Source organism: Aotus nancymaae, unplaced genomic scaffold (genome assembly GCF_030222135.1).
Source record: "Aotus nancymaae isolate 86718 unplaced genomic scaffold, 86718_ANA_hifiasm-v0.15.2.pri h1tg000064l_0, whole genome shotgun sequence".
Taxonomy (NCBI): Eukaryota; Metazoa; Chordata; class Mammalia; order Primates; family Aotidae; genus Aotus; species Aotus nancymaae.
The window spans coordinates 6,505,063-6,519,171 of NW_026988478.1; the positions used below are offsets into that span (position 1 = coordinate 6,505,063).

General features: G+C 39.1%; 1 protein-coding gene across 3 annotated transcripts in view; it reads right to left on the reverse strand.

Moving 5' to 3' along the window:
- Positions 1 to 14,109, reverse strand: part of SEMA6A (semaphorin 6A) — a 129,638-nt gene that overhangs the window by 2,427 nt on the left and 113,102 nt on the right. The window lies entirely within an intron of this gene.

The window sequence follows — 14,109 nt, forward strand, 5'->3', positions numbered from 1 at the left end:
AAAATTAGCAGGTGTGGTGGCAGGTGCCTGTAATCCCAGCTGCTCAGGAGGCTGAGGCAGAGAACTGCTTGAACCTGGGAGGCAGAGGTTGCAATGAGCTGAGATCACACCGCTGCACTCCAGCCTGAGGCACAGGCTCATCCCCAAAAACCAAAAAACAAAAACAAAAACAGTGCTGTTCACTCTCTCCAGTACCTGCACTTTCTACTCTGCTTCACTCCATGGAATATGGCAGGTTTTGGCTTTCAAAAGTTATTTATTTTTCCCTCTTTATGGCTTTTTAATCTTCCCCTCCTAGAATTGAGATAACCATGTTATACTGAGTCTGGAGAAAGAGGCAACAATTTTATGCATGTTAAATGAGCGAATCACTCAACACTCTAGGCTTCCAGTTGGGATCTTTTCTGACAACCTTCTTGTGGGCACTGGAGCCTCTGCCTGGGGAAAAGTGTGTTTGCCTTTCAAGCAACTAGAGGAAAGAGTGTGTGTGTCATTTTTATTTACACTGAGAGAATATGGCTCAAGTTCACAGACTGCAAACGTTTGTGCTGATTTTGCATCACTTCTCTTAAAAAAAAAAGTGCAAACTCAATTTCAGGTAAATATGCTGAATATCTGAATGAGGCTCTCTCACTGGAACTGAAAGAAGGTTTAGAAACAAGACCATTCGGGGCCCCGTAGTGGATTTGAGTAGTGTCAGGACCCATTATTGCACCTAGAGTTTGCTGTCACAGTGAGATTGTTCAGCAGAACTAATCTCTTCAATTTAATAAAAATTACGTGCCTACACCCATCCATAATCTTCCACTACATTAATCAGGATTCAGTGTTTCTGAAGGAAGGTGCTTTCCCCGTTCCTGCTTAATCAGCCACGAAGCTGAGCGACTCTAATCAAAATGCAAACACTGAAGCTTTTATTTTTTAATGCCAAGTGAGACTACACATCACAATTGTCAGATCTTAAGTGCTTGATGCAGTTGCTAAAAAATAAAATCTCAAATACCTCAATTCCTGCCTCTGGAGAGTGAATGAACATGAACACATTAGAGGCACTGCATGGGCTGAGGAAATGTAAACATTGTTCCTATTATGGAAATGATAGCAAGACAGAAAATGTACCTTCTCTGGTCTCAAGAGACACATTTTTCATCTACTAAATCAACTCTTTCTGGAATATGTTTAATGTATTTTTCTGGCAGGTATCAGTGGCACAGAATTAGAATGAAAGGAAATAAAAATCTCTACCCCTTCCCAAACCTACAACATGCAACCCTTAAACTTCTGCTGAAATGTTTTCTTTGTCACAACTGAGATTTTGAAGCTTTGTCATGGGGGTTTTTCTGCTAAAATGTTTTGATTTCTGAAGTGATGGTTTTAAAATCCAGAAACCTTAGCCTGAAAAGTACATTCTCTTTTTCTTTCCTTCCTAAGGGTCCTCCTCCCTTCAATTGTGACATCACAATTGGTTGCTGTGGAAATGATTGTCCTGTGACAAAGGATTGTGACTTCAGGTGGGAATTAGTAGAAGCAGCAAGTATCTCTCGAGAAATAAAAATTCTGTGATCCAACAAATACCCTCAGTAATAAAAGGCAGTCGAGGCCATTCACCATAAGCAAAGAGTATGCAAGATGATACGATATCAAATAATTTCCAAATGTGACATTTTTCAAATATTTCCAGATTTATCTCCATCAGATTTTGAGGGGTAGAAACTGAGAAGCAAAAAAAGCCAGAAAATTTGGCTATAACTCACACCTTTTATGTGTGGAGCTCCCCAAACAGTGGGGTGTCCTGCATTCAAATATATTTTAATACCTATTCACCAAGGAAATGGGCTAATGAATTTTTTTTCTTAAATTTGCATTTCCTTGTTATGCTGAAATAGCAATTGATTTTCTTTCAATTTTGATTATGTGTGAGGTTCTACTGAACATCATTTTCAACCCCCTACATATAATTGCACAAAAATGTACATCTGTGGTTAAAATGGGTTTTATTTTCCCTCACTGACTTGGTGATTTCAGTGGGAGTTTAACACAGGCTAGACCCCAGTGATGAGTTGGGGATGTATTAGGTAATTTTTTCATGGCAATGAGTATTTCATGGAACCCTTCCAGGCAACCAAATTTAGGGGAACTGGATCTTCCCAATAAATACGTGTTGTAATAGGAAGCTATCTACAATTGACTTTGGCATTCTACAATTTAAATTGCCCTATCAGTTTAAAAGGAACACAGAAAGAGGAAAGCTAGAGCAATTCATTGGTTTCACTGGGAAACTTACAGATTTTTCACATTTATCCATTGCCTCTTAACCTTGCTTTTAGCTCCCAAATATCATTCTTCTTTCATGTCTGAAGGTCCTTGGCTATTTTGGACTCATGAAAGCTACTTATTCTTTCACTGGGAAGAACTCTTTTTTAGTGAATGATATTTGAGTTCAGGTTTTGGGTTGTTAACAAGTTTAGTAGGATCTGACCTTTCAGGAAATGGTATCTCAGACAGATTTTTTTCCCCCATCTCATTTTGTTATATAAAGAGTGGCCTTAAAAATATTTTTGCATCTCTTCATCTATCCATGGTGAGGTAGAGGGCTTTCCTCATCTGCTTGTGCAAATTCAGAAACGTCCAAAGATAGAAATAGATCAGAGAGTAAGTTGAAAGTGCAGTTGAAGAAGATAAGGTAAATGTTATTTTTGGAAATGTCTTTCCAAAGCTTTCTGTTTATATCATGAAAAAGGCCAAAGAAGCATTCAAAGAAATGATCAAATCAACTTTGTGGTATGGCCATTGTGAAGGCTTGAAAATAGCAGACTTGTCGGGGTGGTGATATAAGCAGCTAGAGAAGATCTCAATGGGTTTGGAGCTGCAGGCTCCCACTTACTGGCTGGGCAGCCTTTTGGCAAGTGACTTAAGATCTCTGGGCCTCAGTTTTTTCATCAATAGCATGAGGTGAACACATTGAATCTTACTCCCTTACTGGGTTGTTACAAGAATCAAAGGAAATAAAAAATAGGAAAGAGCTTAAATGCTGTAGTTTACTGGACAAAGCTAAAGCTCAAAGAAGGCACAAAGAAGAAGAGGTGGGTTAGTGGTTCACAGAGGGCTTCCGAGCGATAGTCGCAGCTGCTCCATTGGATTCCATTTGCTATTGGTCTCCCCCGGGAGAGGAGCAGACCTGTGCTTCCAGGTCCAAACTTCGTGCATCTAAATGCAGCTAAAAGGTGACATGAGATGTCAAAGCAATGTAAGGGAACACATACTGTTTCAGGATGCCTGTAGTTACTGAATTTGGAAATAATTAAAACAACAGAAGTGGAAAATGTTGGCAGTTATAGTTGGAGTCTCAGTGGAGTACCGATCCTACAATCACCTCTTTGAGGGCAAGTGCCATATTTTATCTGCATTTATAACCCTTGCCATCCACAGAGTTCTTAGTTGGGAAACTCAATAAATGATTGCTAAATAAATGGGTTTTCAATACACTGTAAAGCTATTTTTAAATGAACTTCTAAACTTGGGAGGTCATCTTTAGAGTGACTGTCACCTTGCTTTTGAAGTCATGGAAATAAATTCTATCTCTAATCATATAAAATAATTTTAATAGTAGCATCTATCAGACAAATAAAAATAAATCTATAATGGTGCTCAGTATTTGCTCAAAATAATAAGAGAAACTATTTCAAAAATGAAATTCATTCTGGGATAAATCCAAAAGAGTCAATGACAGTAAATGGGTCACTTGCAACAACTGAGTGCTCCAGTGGAACTGAATAATTAGAAAAAGAAAATGTGTCTCTGCAAAGGGCAAAGGGCAACAGGCTAGAGCTGAGTATCCCTTGTTCAGATGCTGCATGGAAACCCTGGGCAAGTAGAAAAGGGCCCGTGGAGGGTGGTATACTTCCCTCCCCAGGTATCCTCCCCCACTGCAGAGAGAACAATCAGAGTTGGTTTCTCTACCTAGGGTCTTGAAATTCTTTCCTCTACCAAACCCTGGGTCTTCTGCTCTCACCAATTGAAAATGGGGCATTAGTAATGAAAACAGTATTTGAAAAATCCTTTGCATTGATTCATTAACCACCAGCTATTTCTCACCAGTCACAAGGTGCTAAATGGTTATTCTTTCCACCTTCCTATTGCAGGAAGCAAGGCACACACTGGCTTAGAGATTTCTCTGAAATCATGGCTGAAATCGGCAGAACTGAGAAAGAATAGAATCTCAACTGTTGCTTTCTTTCTTTCTTTCTTTCTTTCTTTCTTTCTTTTTTCTGAGGTGAGAGAGTTTTCAGATGCTGGAGGGAGGCCTCAGAGAGGCAATTTGAAGTTCTTTAGAGTCCAAAGCACTGAAAAGATTATGAAGGACCCAGCCCCCAGGCCCTGCAACATGCGATTCAAAATAAGAACAATTGTAAACTGTAAACTAAGAGGAAGCACAATACAATTCTGACTTTTCCTATGATGAGTATGTTAATAAATTTTGAAATATCAAACACTACATTCCTTATTTTAAAAAATGTTTCCTAGTAGCCTTGCTCACGGATAGATTCTCTACACAGGGAACCTAGCACCAGGCTCTGAGACAATTTGCTTTAGAAATGATGTTTTCCCCTACCTGAGGCTTGGGTTGTGTCTTTATTATCTCTCTCCTGGTATAACAAGGTTTTGGCTCTAAGCATCTTTGTGGCTGCCTTCAGCAAATATTTACCAAGCACTGCACTAGGTGTCGGGGAAGGACAACGGTGAATGAGGCATAAACCAGCAGGGGAGAAGGCAGATGCCTGCACACATCTCTATCCAAAGTGTGGCTATGTCCGGAGATACATCATTTCTACTTCAACAGTGGGCAAAGGCTTTACATTGGAGATGGCATTTGGCTAAGCCTTAAGGATGCACAGTATTTTAGCTGGAGTGGAGACAGCAACAAGAACTGAGACTTGGAGAAAAGGAAAGTGAAGGCCATAGTCACTAGTAGCAAATGGTCTAACTCCCTTCTAGTCTCTTAGGCTATAGTCATGAGTCACCCTTCCATACTCTAGCCACAGTCTGTTCCCTCAGCCTGGAATACACCCACTCACTTTCCCATTCATCAGACCCTATCTTTAGGGCTCAGCTTAAATGGGGAAGCCTTCTCTGACTCCTTAGGTTAGGCAAGTTTTTCCTTCTACAAGTGTCCCCAGAGCTCTGCATTTCCTTTATCCTAGGATCATCACTAGTGTGATACTTGCTTTTCTCACCTAGACTGTTAAAATTCACCACTGAATCTTCAGGCACAAAGGTGCTCAGTAAATATCTTTTAAATAAATAGTAAATGAATGCATGCATGAATGAGCACATATAGAGAAAATGTAAGAGCAAGAGCTAAAAACACCATTTGGAAGGTTGTGGACAGCCTTGAATGACTAAAAAAGAGGTTTAGAAGACCTGCCACTCATAGAAGGGAAGTTCTTGGTTAATTTATCTGCAGTTTCTCTTGCTTGAGAAAGCTGACTTTCAGCTTGCTCTGTTCCACATTGAATCCATTATCGAAAAACTCTTGGCTTCAAAGAGTCAGTATCTTTGCATCAAAAGCACTGCTAGTCTACCTGCATTTACTATTACTGTTTTTAAAATTAAAACTCAATCTTCAAGTATACTTATCCCCTGCACCTTACACAAATAGCTGGGAGATGTTATCTGTCCTATCAAAATGCAAAGCAAAACAGACAGGCAAAAATACATAAAATCAACTGCACCTATTAAGCTAAATACAAAGGAAGAGCTCTACTCACCCCTACCCCAATTACTACCCTAAACGTGTAAGACCCAGGCAGCCACTAACCTAACTCGAAATGGTTAAGTGTGCACTTTCCCCTCTCACCGCCTTTCACTGGACTGCCTGTTTCTGAGCTGCTGTGATATGATGGATGTGTCTGTCTCCATAGTGAAGTGATTAATAGGCATCTGTGTAAAGAGGACCCGGTGACCACAAAGACAACAAAGCCTCTCTGTGTCCTTTAGAGAAATATGCAAAGGCAAAAAGGAGGATGGACATTTCCTCCATCACTGAGCCAGAGAGGGTTTGTGTTGGGTCTGAGAGCTAAGAAAGATGGCAAAACACCAAGAAAAGCCCTGGAGTAGGATCCCCTAAAAATAGATTCTTGATTCTGCTTTATAGTAAGACAAGCCTACAATTTCCTTGAAATCCTCATAACAACTTGAGTGAATGGAATCTAACAGCCCAATTTTTCCTTGTTTGCAAATCTTATTGCAACAAAATGCCAGGCTCATGGTCCTGCAAGACAGTATGAATGAATGAACTAATCACGAGCCAAGCATCACCCCGCTAACCACACAGGGCCCGCTGTAATCCCTATTAATTAAGAAGAGAAGAAAACAAACAGGGGAAAAACCCTAACTGGAGACAATTTATTCTCAAAGCCACACCCTAGCCAATCGAGATGACCACACTGAAAGTGAAATGGGAACTCTCTGTGGTTATCTGGGCAGGAAGCAGCCTTCTTCTTGACTTACGGCATAATGTGAACCAGATGGCTTAGGAATAAACTGACATACCAGCAGCCATGGAAATGGGCTTGGAGTCTATAACTCTTAACTTTCCTTTTCCTTTAATTTAAATGTGTGTGTGTGTGTGTGTGTGTTTCCTGGCAGGGTACAGATTAGGCACCAGGAGGAGCCATGGTCTTCAAGATATATAAAGTTAATGACTGACCATGCCAAAGTAGAGGTAGCTTCCTGGCCTGCCTGTTTAATATCCTCAATTCAGAAGCTATTTTAAAACTCACATATTGAAATAATGCTTGCTGTGGTTGACTGTAGATGAACCCACTTCCACCTCCATCACCTTTAAAAGTGATGCATTTTTTTTTTGTTGGGATGTCATCACAGGAATAGAAAGGAGACTGATCCTGGAACTCATTTGATTTCATTTTTTTAGAGAAGAAACAGCTTCACTTTTCCCTGTGTGCTGTAAACGCTCAGTTCACTGTTCCTCCGCTGCTCTACTGCTTTAGAAATGGCATTGCCAATGCGAGTGCTACACCCAAAGCACGGACTGATGTCTAGACTGAGGGTCATGAGAAGATAATTTTTAAAAGCCATGTCCTGGAGTGTTGGTTTGTGGTTTCATGTGTTAGAATTGTTACTGTCCCTGTAAAGGTAATGATTCTTTTACATTGGCATAGTTTTAGTAGAATCTGCAAGGCGTATTTTCCTGCCTTTTGAAGTTCCCTTTCATAAGTTATCTTAAATAAGACTAGAACCACAACATCTAAGTGGTTTCTAAAACCAGACAAAGCATTTCTATTTTCCAACTTCCTGGTCCCATCTTATTCCTCTGCTCTCTCACCAGGCATCAAACCACAAAATGGGGAAGTAGACCTCCTTAAAAAATTATGAAATTCGGGCGAGTGTTTGTTTGGATTATTTGATTACTTGTTTTGATTTTTCTCTATAAATCAAAGATAAAACAAATATGAAGAAACACGTCTGTTTCAATACTAAATCTTCCAACTTAAATTTGCTCAAAATATAGTTCTTGAGATGTGGGTTAAAGATGAGACTGGGTGTTATCGGTTAAGAATATAAACTTTGAGCTCATAAAGACCTGGGTTTGAGTGTTGGCTCTACAAATAGCTAAGGTGTGACTTCGGGCATGTCACTAAGTCTCCAGGCCCCAGAAGTGTCGGCTATAAGATGAGCGTTGTTGGAAGGATTAAATAGGTTGAATAAATGAACACAAAGCCATTGGCATTGTACAGAAAACATGTTGATGCTCAATAATGTAAGGGCTGTGTTTCTAGAATTTTTGACAAGTTGCCTGTCTTGTACAGGGTCCAAGATAAGACTATTTTAAGGCAACACTTTGGTAGGGTTCAACTGTGTTAGCCAAGAGTATTAAACTAAGGATTTAAAGCTACAACAAAACCTTGATTAGTGAACTTGAATAAGATAGCCCATCAGGAATGTGGAAAGTGTCCTGAATCAGTGCCACTTAGCATTCACATCACCTGGAACTAGTTAGAGACACAAATCCTCAAGTCCAACCCAAAGTTTCTGCATCAGAATCTCTGGGTTAGGCCCAGAAACCAGACCTCAAGATGATTCTTATGTTACCTAAAGTTTGAGAAGTGTTGCCCTGAAACGACATAAATAATATTCCAGAAAACACATCTAAATGTTTAAAGTCCAACCTCAGACACCACTGAGGCAGTGTATAGCCAGACTTTCAAAATGATCTGTAAAATAAATAATAAATAAATGCACTAAGTATTCCTTGGTGTTCAAAGTATGTTCTATGTCTTTAATGGATCTCATTGGATAATTTCTTTACTGTGGTTATCATGCTCTGATAAAGAATATGAAATTGACCTTGTTTTATTGGAAAGACAATCAAATTCCTACCACTTTCCCTTGGTATCTGACAAAAGCATGGCATATAGCCTAAAATACTGTGCTGCTACTCCTAAAAAAGAATCAATCCAGTTTGCTTGCACCAAAACTGCTGAAAAATGCTTGTGGTATTTGCTCTGGCATGAAGACATGGAGGGGAATTTTTGATACTCCTCATCTCTGTAACTGTGGCCATCAGATAGTGGTTGGTACCATAGATCTCACATATGTCCTAGATCGGGTCAGCCCAGTTAGCCCTGCAAGTGCAGAAGAAGCAGAGTGCTCAATGGAGCCCACCATTGGACAGAGTAGCCCCCTGTAAAGGCCTGCATCTAATATCACCTCAAAACCCACTCCTTCAACTCAACTTACAGCTATTAAGCAACATCTGAGAATGGCTGAGGGGATGCCAAAATCTTTACCCCCATCTTTGCATGACTAGACAAGAGAAAAGAAACTCACGAAGGTTCTTTTCCTTTATATTCCCCAGGGTGAAAAGAGGGACTTGAGCTCATGTGTCATTCCCCAGAGTAAGGTCCTGCTTTATAATAATAAAAGATGCCTAGCAAAACAGTTCACTCAATAGAGCTGTGTGCTTACTGATCTGCTGAGTTGAACTGAATCTGCAAATCCATAGAATTACATAAGACATTTTAAGTTACATTCAATTTCTGCTGTGTGCTTTTAAATCATGGAGTGCAAGACCCATCAGCACTTAGGGTATATTTATTACATTAACAAACGTCAGAGGATTGTGTCCAGTGCTATCTATTATTTATGAATAACAAGAGGTTGTAAGACTGGAAATGACATGCTTTAATATGTCCAAAAGGTTAGGCATAATGCAGTTTGCCACCCTATAAATTTCTCGATACCATTTTCTTCTAATAAAGCATTGTCAGTGGTTGACTATACCAAACTTCCATTATTTCTATTCAGCTCATAATGACTGCCGCTGATTTCAGTTAAAAAAAAAAAGTAATTGCATATATCTGTTTGAAAAGGAATGCATCCTTTTAAAAAATATGAAATTTAAAAATAATTGGAGTGGAAAAAATTTTATTACCCCATTAAAAATGAATCTCTTTACAAAGATAGTTGTCAGGCTGCAGACTTATACGAGCTTAAGAAATATTAATTAAGGGTGACAAACCTTCACATTGCCTATAATTGGCTTTCTGACACCAATTAAGATCCCATCTACCAAGCGCCCAGTACACTTTAATATATCCAACTACATTTCAGTAGTTTACTTCAGGGTGTTTCCACAATTTAAAGTGCTAAGAGATTTACATATGATGAGGTTCACATGGTTCCTTTCAGTCCCTCAGAGCAGCCCATACACTTTGCAAGAGTTTATCTATTACTTGCATAACCTCTATCTCCCTGGAACCAGCAAATGAACACAGCTTTTTCCATCCCCTTTCTTTACGTGATAATGGCATGCATGATGTAGTTAGTCTGAGCAAGCCCTATGTAATTTGAGGCCATTCTCATGTAAAATGTCAAGAAAAGAGAAGCTATTCTCAGGAAATTACCTGATTTCCACTGTTTTGCCCTCTGTGAACTAGTTTGTCTATGGAGCAGTGAAGTTTGCAAAGCACAACTTCTAATGAGGCTTTTTTAAAAAAACTTCATAACACTAGGCTATCAGAAAGAAAGGGTTGAGACAAAGCGAATACTATTTTCCCATTTTTCCACATAATCCAAACTGCAAATTGATTCTTCACAATTTTATTTTTAGGACAAAATGAAATCTAGATGAACACAGTGCCACTGAACCAATTAAAGAGCAAATTTTTAACTACTCCAGATGTTCTGTTAATAAGATCACGCTTAACCTAGTCCCCGTGGTCCTTGAAAGTTCCATTAAGCTGTCAGAAAACTTTGTCATTGTGTGTGTTTTTGTAGAAAAGATGGGAGAGAATGGAAAAAGAGACCGACGGAAGAGGGTGGGGGTAAAGTGTATGTCAAGTTGATACAGCTTGAAAAAGTGGCTAGAGATTAAAGGTGAGCAGCACCTCTGGAAGGTGAATTGATTTTTTTAATACCCTAAGGTTTAAGTTGCCGTTTTAAAAGCAGAAGTTCAAGCCTCCATAATCATAATTTAAGTCCTTCATTTTTTTGAGAAAATGAATGTTAGGTTAAAAAAATAAAAGGTTAGTGGGTATCCCTAGAAAAGAAAATTCAAATACTGGTGTGCAAATTCAGGCAGGCAGGGAGATGAAACAGCTTTCTGCATGGCTGACATTTAACTTTTTTTTTTCCTTCTACCCTTTCCACAATAATCTCATCAAGACCTTAGATAAATTCAGCAAGTTGTCAAAAGGATACAAACTTAATTAGATCAAGTCTACATCTATGCCCACACTACTGAAAGAACAGTTACAACCTTCCACATGAGCTTCTGGACCCTCCCCACTGCACACATTCAAACATGGAAACCCACGTCATCCATTTGAGAGCTCAGCACCTGGCTTGCTCACAATATCATTTTCCTCAGTCCCTCAAAGAAAAGCCAGAGACTACAAACAGATTCCTTTTCTCGTAGGTGACCAAGAAATGTTAGTATAGTAAAAATAAACAGTGGCATCCTGGATTCTATTATTAATAAAGCCACCATGCTTGGCTGCACCCCACTGTTTTAACTAAAGAGAGGAAGAAACCAAAGTTTGCAGTTCAGCTTGTCTGGGGTTTTACCTAGGATAGAGCTCTGAATTTGGCAAAAAGCATCTACCAGGAAAATACCAGTGAGGTGTAGTAACAGACACTTTAGATCCAAAACTGATGCTAAATTTCATTTCCCAAACTTACTGTGTACATGTAATTAATAACCTGATATGATTAAATGACTATTATATATTTATCATCCATCAATCTCGCTATCTTGGTCTTTCCCCACTTCCAGCCTCCTGTTGGTTCTTTTCTTCTCACCATCTACCTTCCTATCCTCCACTGCCTGTAGCAAAAGTCAAAACTCCTTGGCATGGCGTTTAAGGTTCCGGGCTACGATTTCAATCTCATTTCCCATTCCAATCCTCCATAACTTTAGTCACCGCACACTTCTTGCCTCTTTATCATCACACTCTGTAATTTCACAGTGAGGTGTCTTGGTCATGGACTTTATTCAGCTTGGAATGCCCTCCTTCCTGTGAAATCCAACTTTTCCTTCAAGACTTTGCAAGGTCTTTCTTGTGTCCCGCACTTGGAATCAGGTGTGCCTCCCCTTAGACTCCCTTAGTACTCTCCCTCCCCTTCTTTCCTCAACTTCCCTTACTCTCAGACTTCACCCTGCCCCAGCAGTTACATCACCTGTGGGTATCCCTCCCTAAACTGTGAGCTGTCTGAATGCCAGGCTTATGTGAAATTCAAATTAGTATCTTCTCTAACACTCAGCATAAGGTTTACATATAGCACGTTTGTTCAATTTCCGTTGAATGCAGGAAAAAAAGAAACAAAGGAAAGGTTGCTGTCTTGCCTTTCTTTGAGATGAATTATTGTCACCATAACTAAACCATTATTTTTTAATGCTTTTGGAATTCCAGTTCTTCCTCTCTAAAGCCATGAAAATGGTAAATGAAAAAAAAAAAGGGAGGGTGGAAGAAAAAAGAAATATGTATGGTTAACATAACAGTTGCTAAAAATTTGAGCTTAAGTAAAACATAAAAGAACCAATAGTTTTAACCATGATCCTCCTTATGGAAAAATTGATTTCTGAGCCTTCCTTACTTGAAAGTGGCATTTGAAAGCCTGTTTTCAATAATAATCTTTAAATTACTCTTTATCACATTTCAAAAACATATATAACATTCTGTAGTCATTTTCTGAACTTAAGTATGCTAAAAATACTTTTCGTGGAATAAGCTTTTTTCTTAAACATGATCAGAATATGGGTTATTTTAGATTTCTAAGAGTTAAAGTCCAAATGTAATATAGAAATTAGATTTATATACTCACTGAGTAAGTAATCAGTGACATCTTCTATAGAATTGCCAGGTAGCAAAAAGTGTAAGTACTCTCAGTTAATTCAGATAAACAAAAATGTTTCAGTTAAATGTACGTCCTATGCGATATTTGGGATACATTTACACTAACAATCATTTAGTTTTATTTCAGTATTAGAAGTGGTATTCAGGTGTATCTGCAATTCAAATAAACTGGACATCCTGTATTCTGCTTAGCAACCCTACTCTTCTCTCAAATAGTGCACTTTAAATGACTTCCACAAATATTCTTTAAACCCATGCTAAACTTTTAGAGATTAAAATTGTTAATCTTTCTCTCTTTTTTTTTTGAGATGGAGTCTCGCTCTGTCACCCAGGCTGGAGTGCAGAGGCACGATCTCGGCCCACTGCAACCTCCACCTCCCTGGTTCAAGCAATTCACCTGCCTCAGCCTCCCGAGTAGCTGGGATTACAGGCAGATGAGAATAATAAAAATGATGCTAAATCTTTACTCTCTAAAAGTTAAATTGTTTAATCTCTTAAAGTTTAGAATAATAACAGTGATGATAAATCTTTATGGGGCAGGTATAGCACAATTTATAAATAAAAAAATACTGATGAGCTAAATATTAAGAATTTTATTTTTCATAGTCAGCAACAACAGTAGCTATACCAAATTTCCTCTGAACTTTGAAGGACACCTTTCCTCTAACCTTCAAAATCAAAAGTAAGTGATCTCTAATTCAAAAGAGTTTTGGAGCCATCACAATCAATTCACTATCTCTTCGTGTTCCTTGCCTCTGACCATGCACCTTCTACCTGATTCAGTTAATTTTCCGTTGTTGAGTGAAGTGAAAACCCCTTACCCTCCCATTATTAGGACTCCCCAAGACAAAGGCCCTTTTTCTGAAGTCTCCTTGAAACTGCCTTGCTCTACTCTCACATTTAAAAATGACTGCAACAGGACCATTTTTACTAATAAAAGTAATGCAAATTAGTATGAGTTCTTTTTTTTTTGAGACGAAGTTTTGCTCCTTACCCAGGCTGGAGTGCAATGAATGGCATGATCTCGGCTCACTGCAACCTCCGCCTCCTGGGTTCAGGCAATTCTCCTGCCTCAGCCTCCTGAGTAGCTGGGACTATAGGCTGTGCCACCATGCCCAGCTAACTTTTGTATTTTTAGTAGAGACAGGGTTTCACCATGTTGACCAGGATGGTCTCGATCTCTTGACCTAGTCATCCACCCTCCTTGGCCTCCCAAAGTGCTGGGATTATAGGCATGAGCCACCACGCCTGGCCCAAGTTCTTTTTTTTCTTGAAATAAAGCTCAGGCTTAAAAAAAAAATCCAGAGTATGCCAACACGCCCACGAAAATTTTATATATGAGTCCTTTACCAAACATCCATCACTTTCCTCGTCTTCCCTGTCAAGTGATGTGTTACTACTATAGTATTGGTACTGGGGGGAAGAACTGAAGGAAGGGAGCTGAAAAACTGTTTCAGAGTGCTATGTCCTTGATGTGTTCAGCCAGGTTGTCTTCACTTGTCTAATATGGTTTTTTTAAGTCTGTGATGTGTGGTTTTGCCATTTCATAAAAAGAGTGTTGGTCATAAAGACCTTTTGGTGTGCTTTCCTGTCTACCTGTGCTCCATCTGTCTGGTGTTTGATATTTCTTGGACAGGAACTATGTCTATCTCTAACATAGCCTCTAACTCTTCATTGGCATCCAAATTGCACTACAGAGCCAGTGATAAATTCTGCTTGAGACACCTCAGAA